This window comes from Poecile atricapillus, chromosome 2 (genome assembly GCF_030490865.1).
Source record: "Poecile atricapillus isolate bPoeAtr1 chromosome 2, bPoeAtr1.hap1, whole genome shotgun sequence".
Classification (NCBI taxonomy): domain Eukaryota; kingdom Metazoa; phylum Chordata; class Aves; order Passeriformes; family Paridae; genus Poecile; species Poecile atricapillus.
In genome coordinates this window covers 38,174,500-38,184,824 of record NC_081250.1, presented here as the reverse complement: position 1 = coordinate 38,184,824, position 10,325 = coordinate 38,174,500, and positions in this window count along the sequence as shown.

Here is a 10,325-nt window from a genome sequence, read left to right as displayed (position 1 = left end):
GTAATTTTTCTTTTAGTCAATAGTGTAATATCCAGGATTTAGCACGTGCAGATGCAGTATTAAAGTTCAGCAAAAGTAGTTTCAGTGACCTTGAAAATGGGCCCTTCTCTGGTAAAGATATGAGCAGCGCTGTCTGAAATGACCTGCAGAGTCAGCAAATGTGTAGAAGCTGTTGGATACAGCTTTTACCTCTATAATGTACTTAGAAGGCTAATCAATAAGCCTGACTTTGGGAAATACAATCTTTTTCTCCTCCCTTTGCAACAATTATGATTTATATTCCCTCTCAAATCTGTTGAAAAATACCTTTCCTATTTTCTGAAACTTTGATTTGGTAGGTACAAGACAACTATTTTCTTGTTATTCCCCTACTGAAACCTTTCAGCTATATATTTTCAGTATAGGTACATGTGCTAATCCACCCCCTGCTCCCCCCCCATTTCCAAGTATTTCCTCAGGGCTTAAGAAGGTGCTAAGGAAAAAAGCAAAATGAATCCAAACGCATGATGAGGTCTTGTTCAAAATCTGATGTTTGCAAACAAAGACTGAGGATGAAATACATGCCAGAGGCTAACTTCTTTAATGCTGATATAGATGAAAACAGACATAGGGGAACTTGGGTTTGCATGAGGTCTCTTAAAGGCAATGAGAGCCTCTTGGTAATTGTTTGCAGCTAGTGCATTGGAGATTAATGTGTTTCATGTTTGCTCCTCCTGATGCTTTAACAGGCTAGCTCAGGTGCTATGCAGCTTTGTAGGGATTTCTAGCCAGGAGCTGCACACAATCACAGCATTATGAGTGACTTGGAAAGCTTTCAAGCTTTCTCAAAGCTTTCTACTAATGATTGCAATTGCATTGTATTCCTGTGGGCAAATAGGCTGTTGCACAACCCTATTGCAGGCTGATTACTACCATTCCCACTGTGTTAATTGCTGAAAAGCCTCCTGAGGTTTTAATGGGAATCCTTGCAGAGTAAAGTGCTAGCTAGGTGAAGAAAGGAGGCAGCCCTCTGGTAAGATCCATAACACTCAGGCACAGGATGGAGAAATCTAGGGTTAACTCATGTTCTCCATATTTTTGCAAAAGGGTCACTTGTGAGAGAAGGAAAAGGTGAAACAACTCACGCAGGGCTTCGGGATTTGGCAGCCTCTGGGCACTGCTGCAGTTGTTCATGCAGTTGTCATATATTGTCTGGCCCTAGGCAGCACCCTATGTCAGTGAGTGTCAGTTATAAATATTATATCTCAAGAAAGTTTCTGATCAGGACAATGTAATATTTTCCTCTGTTTTGAGATTATTCAGCCATTTTAACCTTAAAAAATAAAAAGAGGCAATAAACAGATCTACTAGGGAGAAAAATCTTCAAAGTGTGAAGATGAAATTTTATGTGGGTAATCTTAATACCAGTCTCAGTTTTTTATAGGTCTCCCTTTCATTTTTCTCTGAAAAGACATCAAAATGCTGAAGGTATTTTGTGACTATATCTGTACATTCTGCTGGTTCTTTGGATTTTTTTGTCCCATGAATTTACTTTTTTGGGGAGCATTTATTAGTATGTAAATTCACGTGCATACGGATCATCAATCTCTGGCTCCTTAAAGTGATAAAATTGGCCTTTGTACCCATTTTAAACTTAAACAATTCTTGGATGTTTTCTCCTCTAATTTTTAACAAAGGGAATTATTTAATCATACCATTTTTTCCCCTTAATAGACTATAAGGGATTTTCTGTTTATTAATGCAAACATCTGGAAAATACTTCAGAGGTTATTTATGTTAATTTCCTTAACAAGGTTCATGTTTTAAGAACAAGTCGTGTGTTGTGAAACAGCTTCTGGGTAAGTTTACCCACAGCCCTCAGTTTGTTATCTTCTGAGTGCTCACTGCTAGTCTCTTGGTGGTAACTGGAAAACAATAATCTTGGAAATGTCACAGTCTTGATACAGATTCCTAAGCTTTCTGGAACAGATTCTGCACTCTGTTTTAAGTGTGTCTGGAGTCATTGGATTTGTGCTAGTGTAGCAACCAGATACGACTGTCTCTGAGGGCCAGCTGGAACTTGTGTGCAGCCTGATTTATTAGAGGTCACATTAGTAGTAGACTTTATTATGTATCAAACAGTAAGATATTTCTAAACTATTTTGCACATGATTTTGTTAGTGTGCAGCTTGAATTCTCTTAGAGAGTGAGGACCTGGAGATTAAACTACAAAGTTCCAGTGTTATCATTGGAGACATTTACTTTGGCTCAGCAGCCTTAACTTCAGAGCAGCGATACAAAACACTGCATGTGTATGTCTGAAGCTCAGAACTGGCTGTCTGCAACTTATATAAGTCCTGTTCACAGACTATTTGAAAACTTTTCAGATTCAAACTTTTTTGCTTTGATTTTTCTGTGGCAGCTTGTTTTAAATGGTAATTTTCCTTGGAGAGAAGGACTGTATATTCCAATGTCTAGGTCAGGGTTCTGAGAGCAGTGACTCTCAGCTGTACCCTCCTCTGCTCCTCTCAAGAGTCATGCCATTTTGGTGAGTCAGGATAATGGCTCTTTTCCTTCAGGATCTAAGGAGGATGGAGTGATGCAGCACTGTGGTCCTATGTCTTTTGGATATATTCCTGCGTAAATGAAAGGGTTTCTATTAAGGTCTATTAGTTCACGGCATTTATTAAATGATCATTTGTGCACGTGGGTGTGTGGAAAGACTAACTGGTGTGTTGCTACTTTGGTACTGAAGACAGGATCTTATGAGAGCCTGAGAGATGTGCTGCTGGAGTCTGCAGGTGTTTCATGCCATGGATAGGGGAAACATAACACATGACTCTATGTAAATGCTGTTAGTATTGTCAGAAAAACCTGGTACCTACAGCAGCCTTTTAAAAGCTGTGTTCTGCAGGATTTTCTTTTTCATTTTTTGGTACAATTCATGAATATGGATGGATGAACCCCAGACCTGGTAATGAGAAGCAGAGTCTTTCAGTATGAGATCATTACTTCAGAGATTTGCTTATGAAGATAGTTATTACCTAGTGTAAGCTTTACTGCTGTGAAGGGACCTTCTTCAACACAGGGTTTCAGAAATAAGCTCCTTCTTTGGTCCTATATGGCTTTGTGTTCAAGCCACAGTCATTCATGTTTGAAAATGATGATGTGTTCAGTAGGAAATAAATCTGTCTCTGGAGATAGCCAACCTCATCATCTAATATTAGAGGCATCATAGCTGCTGGGGTCTGGAAGGCAAAAGAGGAAATGAACTTTTAATGTGAGTGGTGTTAAATTTTACAGGAGAACTTTGGCAAGCTGATTTTTAAAAAGAAAGCCAAATCTCCTTTTGGGTTTTGTTTCTTGTACATGCTGAAATATCACTGCTGAGTGGTGACCAAGTCTCGTTTTACTGTGGTTTGACAAGATTGGAATCCAAGAAAAGAAGGGTAGTTATTTTAAAATCAGTACTTAAAACAAATCTGATGTACATACACTTTAAAAAGAAGCTACTTAAATTTTTTCCTAAAAATGTTGCTGTATTTTTACATATTATTTTTCTGTCAACAGCTCTCAGTAATTTATAAAGGAGACAAATGTCATAATTCTGTTTTGCAAATGGGGATCCCAAGGTTTGGGGAATAAAAAGTGTTTTCCTTGATGCCAATAAAGAGAGCTGTATCTAGTAGCTGTATCTATCTGTATCCCAAGGTGTGGGGAGGAAAAGTGTTTTCCTCGATGCCAATAAGGAGAGCTGTATCTGGTGTGATTTCAAGATCTAATTCTGTCACATCCATGTGAAATGCTTGGCTAGGATTTTGTGCTGTAAGTGTAAAAATGAGATCTTAAAATCAAGTGTGTTCCATCTATTGCAAGGTAAAAAATAAAAGTAATTCTCTTACAGCTGAAATGTATCTCTTACTTTGCCTTGAAACCTGTATTTGTTTTTAGCAGACGTTATCTCAACTGGTATTTAACAGTGCTGTAACTGTGATTACCCGCCTTACAGAACATAAGCATTCACTTAGTTTTATTGGCATCAAATATCTTGATTTATGCAAAACAGGTTTATCACAAGCTTTGGGCTAAAAGTCTGCAGTGAACTCCTCTTGTTTGAAAGTGCTTGTGGAAGGCATTGCATAACAGGTAGAAAAAGTATGTATTTTTTTTTATGGCTCTAAAAGGTGTCCTGTCTCATCAGATCAACAGGAACATTTCCAGAAATCTAGCCTAAGTTTTTTAACTCTGAAGAATCTTTACTGGCTTAATGGTGTTTGGCAGTGTTTTCCTGACACTTGTGAATTCCAGGGTCTTACATTTTTAATAGATTTCTGAAGGTTATAGAACTGTATATTTCAAGTAGGGAGTTTTGCAGCTAAATATTGTCTAAATTCTCTGCACAGGAATCTTAGTGAAGACATAAGGTAAGTTAACTTTGTCAATAAAATAGCCTTTGAACCTATAAATACTTCCTGGTAGATATACTTTGGATAGGCAAATAATATTGATGATTGCTTCAGGGATCCTTGCAAGCTTATGGACTTCTTTCACAGAACTAAATTTAAAGTGGCCATGGACGAATCTAGGAGTTGGTCTAGTCTGAGACCTGAGACTTAGTTCTGTGAATTCTGTAACCTAGAAATGCAAGGGTGTTGCTTTCAACTGAGCCAGGAAAACACATTTGTTGCAAAGCTAGAATGAGGGTGGCAGCCTGAGCCTTACCCAAGATCCAGGTATAGCTCTTGATGTGATACTCCTGTTGGATCTGGTAGGCCAGTGTGAAGAGGCTGATGTGAAGGCTGGTGTAGATCAGAAGGAATGGGAATGCTCATATTGTTTGGACCATGCCAGTAGTACACAGTGTTATAAGGAGAGGAAATCTGAAAGGCTGGTCAGCTTTGAGGTTTGACTACTGAATCAGCTTTAGCAATCAAACCAGTGTTGTCTCTGTTTGGTGTTGGGTAGGCTCTTTAACAAGCAAACCCTGTGCAGTACAGGGTGTGAGAGCAAAATGTGAAAGGCTGGAGGTGTGCTCTTAGAGAGACCTGCTTGCTTTCAAAACAGCAGAATGGGAAACATCAACAGAAAAAGAGTTCATAACTAAGGATTTATTTCCTTGACCATGTGTGCTGTAATATATCTCTGTTTGATCCACCTTTGAGGCACTGAGGCATTCAGGAGTCCTCCTTTGCATGACTGTTCATTTGAATAAGTGTTTAAGTACTTTGTGCTTTATTGCAAATATGGATATTAGGTCATGAAAAATAGTGACCTGCTTATAATTAATTTACTGCCATTCATCAGAGACTTGAAACTTTTATGGCACAGAACAATAGTTGGCCATAACACTACTGAAACTTATGTGGACAGAGGATCTGGCTCAGTGCCCCCAGCTGCCTGTGAATAAAAAATTAGATTAATATTGTCCAACCCTTTCCTTCTGCACTCTATTCAAGAGAAATACCTTGGCCTCTATTGTCAGTTAGCCAATTTGGCAGATGCTTGATTTTTAGCATGGTGTCATTGGAGTATATATGAAGTTTTTGTTATCTTAATTCTTCCAAAATAGTCCATGTTATTCCACTCAGTAAAAGAGGGTTCAGTTTTCAATACTGTAGTGTTCTGTCAGTGAAAGGCCAGAAACCCCTAATTTGAACAAAGAGACCATAAATAGTAATCTTTTTTGTTGAGCATTTTGTTCTAGCAGGCCATATAAAACTCATTCATTTTCATGCATTGCTTTTTGTCTAAGGTATCTAATCTCAGAGTTTTGATTTCAGTAACTGAAAGACACTCAAAAATCTTATTTGCAAACCTCTGACTTTGCTGTTTTTGAGATCATTCTCTCAGAGCTCTTTAGCTTTGTGATGGTGAGTACCCTTTAGCTGAACTCTGCTGTATGTTCTCTGCATCAAGCCACCATCGCTGCTGAGCTTCCTGTCTGTTGGTCTTGTGCCAATGCCAGGCAGTAGAACACCCTCTCGCTCTGAGAGTTACTCAACAGCTTCTCTCTGCCTCTTCAGTTACTCTGGTGAAGCCTTCAGGTGCATCTGTTGCATCTCTGCAGTAGCTGGAAACAGCAAGGAACAGTTTCCTTTTGCCTCTGTCACCACTGACTACAGCACTGGTCCCTCAGACTTTCTTGGCTGCTGTTTTGCTGTCAGATTTTACTGCATAACATGATTTTTTTACAAAAAGACACTTAAATAGCAAAAATCAGAGCAGCAAGGCAGCAAGGAAAATTGGTAAATGTGTGGAGGGTCAATGCATGCAGGAAAAATGGGAAAGAATGATTAGATGAGTTCAGAAAAAGATGTGTGTTTGAATGACTAACATTTCACTGTGCTTCATGATCTCCTTTCTCATCCTGAATATGTCAAAGGGCTGACTATAATTAGACAAAATCTCTTCCTGGGTAGCTAAGTGAGCCTTGTAAATATAGGATCACTCCTTTACTTACATATTCCTTTCTAAATCGCTGATTAGACAGAATGATTTAATTCCGAATGAGGAAGATGTCACAGCTGTAGAAAAAATTGTTCCACCTTACTTCCTCCATTTTACAATAGGACTGTGATCCCTTCTCTTCTTATACAGTATGTGTTCATGTAAATTAATTGTGTTGTATAGTACCCAGACCTAGAGATCAAAGTTAGGTCTGCATGGGAAAAACTTGGTTGTTTTCTGGTGTTTAAGTTGCTGGATGATTTTAATTTTTTTTAATTATTAAATGATATTTTAATTGATCTCATAGAGTAGATCCAGTTGGACTAACTTACAATGGTCACCTACTCCAACTGCCTGACCATTTCAGGGCTGACTAGAAGTTAAAGCACAGTATTAAAATCATTTCCCAATGCCTGTTAAACACTGACAGGCATGGGACATCAACCACCTCTCTAGAAAACCTGGTCCAGTGTTTGACCACCCTGCTTCCTCATGTTCAGTCTGAACTTCTTCTGGTGCAGATTTGAGCCGTTCCCATGTGTCCTATCAGCCACTCTCTCCCCACTTCCCCTCCTTGGGAAGCTGCAGAGCAATGAGGTTGCCTCTTAGCCTCTGACTCTCCAAACTAGACAATTCCAAAGTCCTTAGCTGCTCCTCACAGGACATTCCAGCCCTGTCACCAGCTTTGTTGCCCTCCTCTGGACACATTCAAGGATCTCCACATCCTACTTAAAGTGTGGGGCCCAGGACAGCAGGCAGTGTCTGTGGTGAGGCCACACCAACGCTGAGTGCAGTGGGATGGTCACCTCTGACTGGCTGGGGATGTTGTGTCTGATGCACCCCAGGATGGGCTTTGCCTGCTGGGCTGACAGGGCTCACTGCTGACCAGGACTCCCTTTCCTGCGGGGCTGCTCTCCAGCCACCCATCTCACAATTTATACCTGTGCCCCATGCTGCTCTCCCATGTGCAGAGTTCAGCGTTTGCACTTACTAAATTTCATGCTGTTAATGATTGTCCAAATCTCTCTATATCCCTCTGCCAGGGACTCAACAGCACCTCCCAGTTTAGTATCACCAGCAGTCTCACCAAGTGTGCACTGTGCCATTAGTCATACTTTGGAATGAGTACAGCTAAGGAAAGGAAGTGCACTTGTGACATGTAGCTATAAATGTAGCACTTGCATTTTTTTTATCGCTTCTTTTTCGTGTCCTGAATGCTGATGCAAGACTTTGGGCTTAGTTTGGCATATTTTGAGGTTTTTTTCAGTAATTTTCCAGTAATCTAGGTTTAAGATTATCTACTTGGAACTGGAAATACTTAAACTTTCTAAGGAATCATGTTACACAGAGATTGACATCCTTGCTGTTTGCTGAAACTGCCAAAACATGAAGTTTACAGTCTGGTGCACAACTCTATTAATTTAGTCTGAAGCCTATAGGTTAATGTAAAGTATGATATTTCTACCTGTTGAATTCTAAAGAGGTGTCAAACATGAATAAATCTTATGCAAAGGTTTGTTTCTACAGGTGTCTCACTAGACATCACTGTGGGGAGATGGGGACGAATAAAGTTTCTATCATCAATTCTTTGCTGGGAAATCTTGGGGTTTTTTTTCATTAGGAGAAGCAGTGCATTCTTGAAAAATGTTCAGGAGAAAATCCAGTAACATTTGCATTCCTTGTTTCATTTGGAGAGTACAGGAAGCTTTTCTTTTAAATTGTGTTTTCATAATATGTTGAACAAAAGATTTTGTTTTTTATTATGTAATAATCTTCAGTTAAAGTAACTATGAGAATTAGCATACTTTCTTGACTAAAACTTTAAAAATATGTTTTGGTAATTCTTCTGATTAAAAAAAAATGTATATTTTAGTTATGTTTTTGTTGAAGAGGGATAAGTGGATTAATTGTGAATTTAGTACCTGCTATACTCAGTTTAAAACAAAGATTTCAATTAAAATTGAGGGGATTTACTGGAGTGAGAGTGGCAAAGAGGAGTGGCTCACCCAATTTGACATTATTGGTTATTGGTTTGTATAATGAATAAAAGATAATTGAAAAGCTGAATTAATCTTCTTCAGAAGCAGCATCAAACATATCTACAAGCTTGTTGCCTTGCTTTAGACAAGTTTAACAATTCCTTTTCTTGCTTTTATTCATTTGCTTATGAACTAAATTAACAGATATAGACAAGATCATAGCATGTACTGAAAAAGGATTTTTAGATTACTTTGAGTTTTTTTATTTTTTTGCTCTATCTTCTAATATTTGAGGTCATGAGGAGTTTCACTGACACAGATTGACTTGTTCATTAAAGAAAGGCAGCAAAGCTGTCTGTAATGTAATTTGTACCTTGCTTTTCCAGAAGATGCTCTTCTGAATACTTTGTATCTTGAGTTTAGCTATAGCTCTGTTCTGCTCCCTGAGGAGAGGAGAGAGTCCCTCCTAGACTGCCAGTGATCTTTCTGGGACGATCTGCCAAATGGTTTCATCCTTTAATATCCTGAACTCCTACAGATTTGAGGCACAAACTCAAGGGATTGGTGACTATATTGTAAGAGGCAGGGCATTAAAGGATAACAGGACTTTTCCCATACATACTTTGTATATTTGGAGAAAATGGGTTTTGTAGCACACAGTTGCTCAAGCTTAATGGCCCTTCTGCAAGGCTGCATGCTCTGCTCCTGCCAGACTGATGGCAGGTGCTTCTCCTCCCCTGGAGAAGGAATTCAGCTGAAACTCAGAGATGCAAGGTGCCTCTTAGGCTGCTCCTCCTTGATACAGGTTCATGAGAGAGTCTGACTTGCTTCACCTGGAAAGGCATCCCATAAAAAACCCCTAACAGCCAGAGTTATCTGAGCCAGGGCAGAAGTGCTGGAGCTCAAAGCCTGCTGAACGGACTCTTGAAACAAGGGCTCCTTCTTTTCACTTCTTCCAATTCACTGATGAGTTCCCTTCCCAATGGGATATTTGGCTACAACTGGGATTACCCTTCCTATACTTTTGATAGGAATATATGACTAACAGTTGAAATATGCAGAAACTTAAACTCCCCAAGAGAAGTCTTCAATGTTTTCCAGTTATAATTTTTGCACAAAAGAAAAAAATAAAATCTGAATATTTGGAGTCCAAAGGTAGCCATATACTTAGGGAGGGGAAGGGAGGATTTCTTTTTTTTTTCCCCAAAGGTATTTTGTTCTTTGAAGACTTTAATTTCTTGTTTATTTGAAAATGCATCTCTGAAACAGTACTTTTCTAAAGTGATAGGCAGTGACTTGCCTATCTTACTTGAGGGTGTGGACAGGTTTCATGTAAATGATCAGTACTCCCAAGGACAATGAATACTTTGTAGTGATGAGAAAGTATAATGTGTTCTTTTTGTTTGTTTAACTCCTAAAAACAAAGAAAAAGCTATTGTAACAGCTAATATCTACATATGTATTTTTTTTTCCACCTGAGCAACCGAAATACAATGATGGAAACCCTTCATTATATTTAGGGAAAAAGGTATTAAGTTTATGGTTGATAAAATACAGGAAACATTGAGATTTTAAAGGTTTTACTTTGAAAATGTGCTGCAGAAATGGTTCATTTGTGTAGAGCTTCACCACCAACTTTCCCTATACGTTACCCTGAGATTACTGACTTGACATGCTTGATAGCATAAAATACTTGAATTAAGAAATATGAGAGTGGAAGAAGACATCAAAGGTGTATCTATCTCACTTTAGCAGGCCAAACTTCTTGTGGATTGGAGGGCTTCCAGTTCTCGATGTTTAGGGAAAGAATATGAGAGTAGGCAGGCATAAAGTGACGCTTTTCTCACTCCATCAATTGCTTTCAGCAATCTGTGGCTTAGGGACTCACCAAGTCAAAGGTTGTATCAATTTCTCCACACT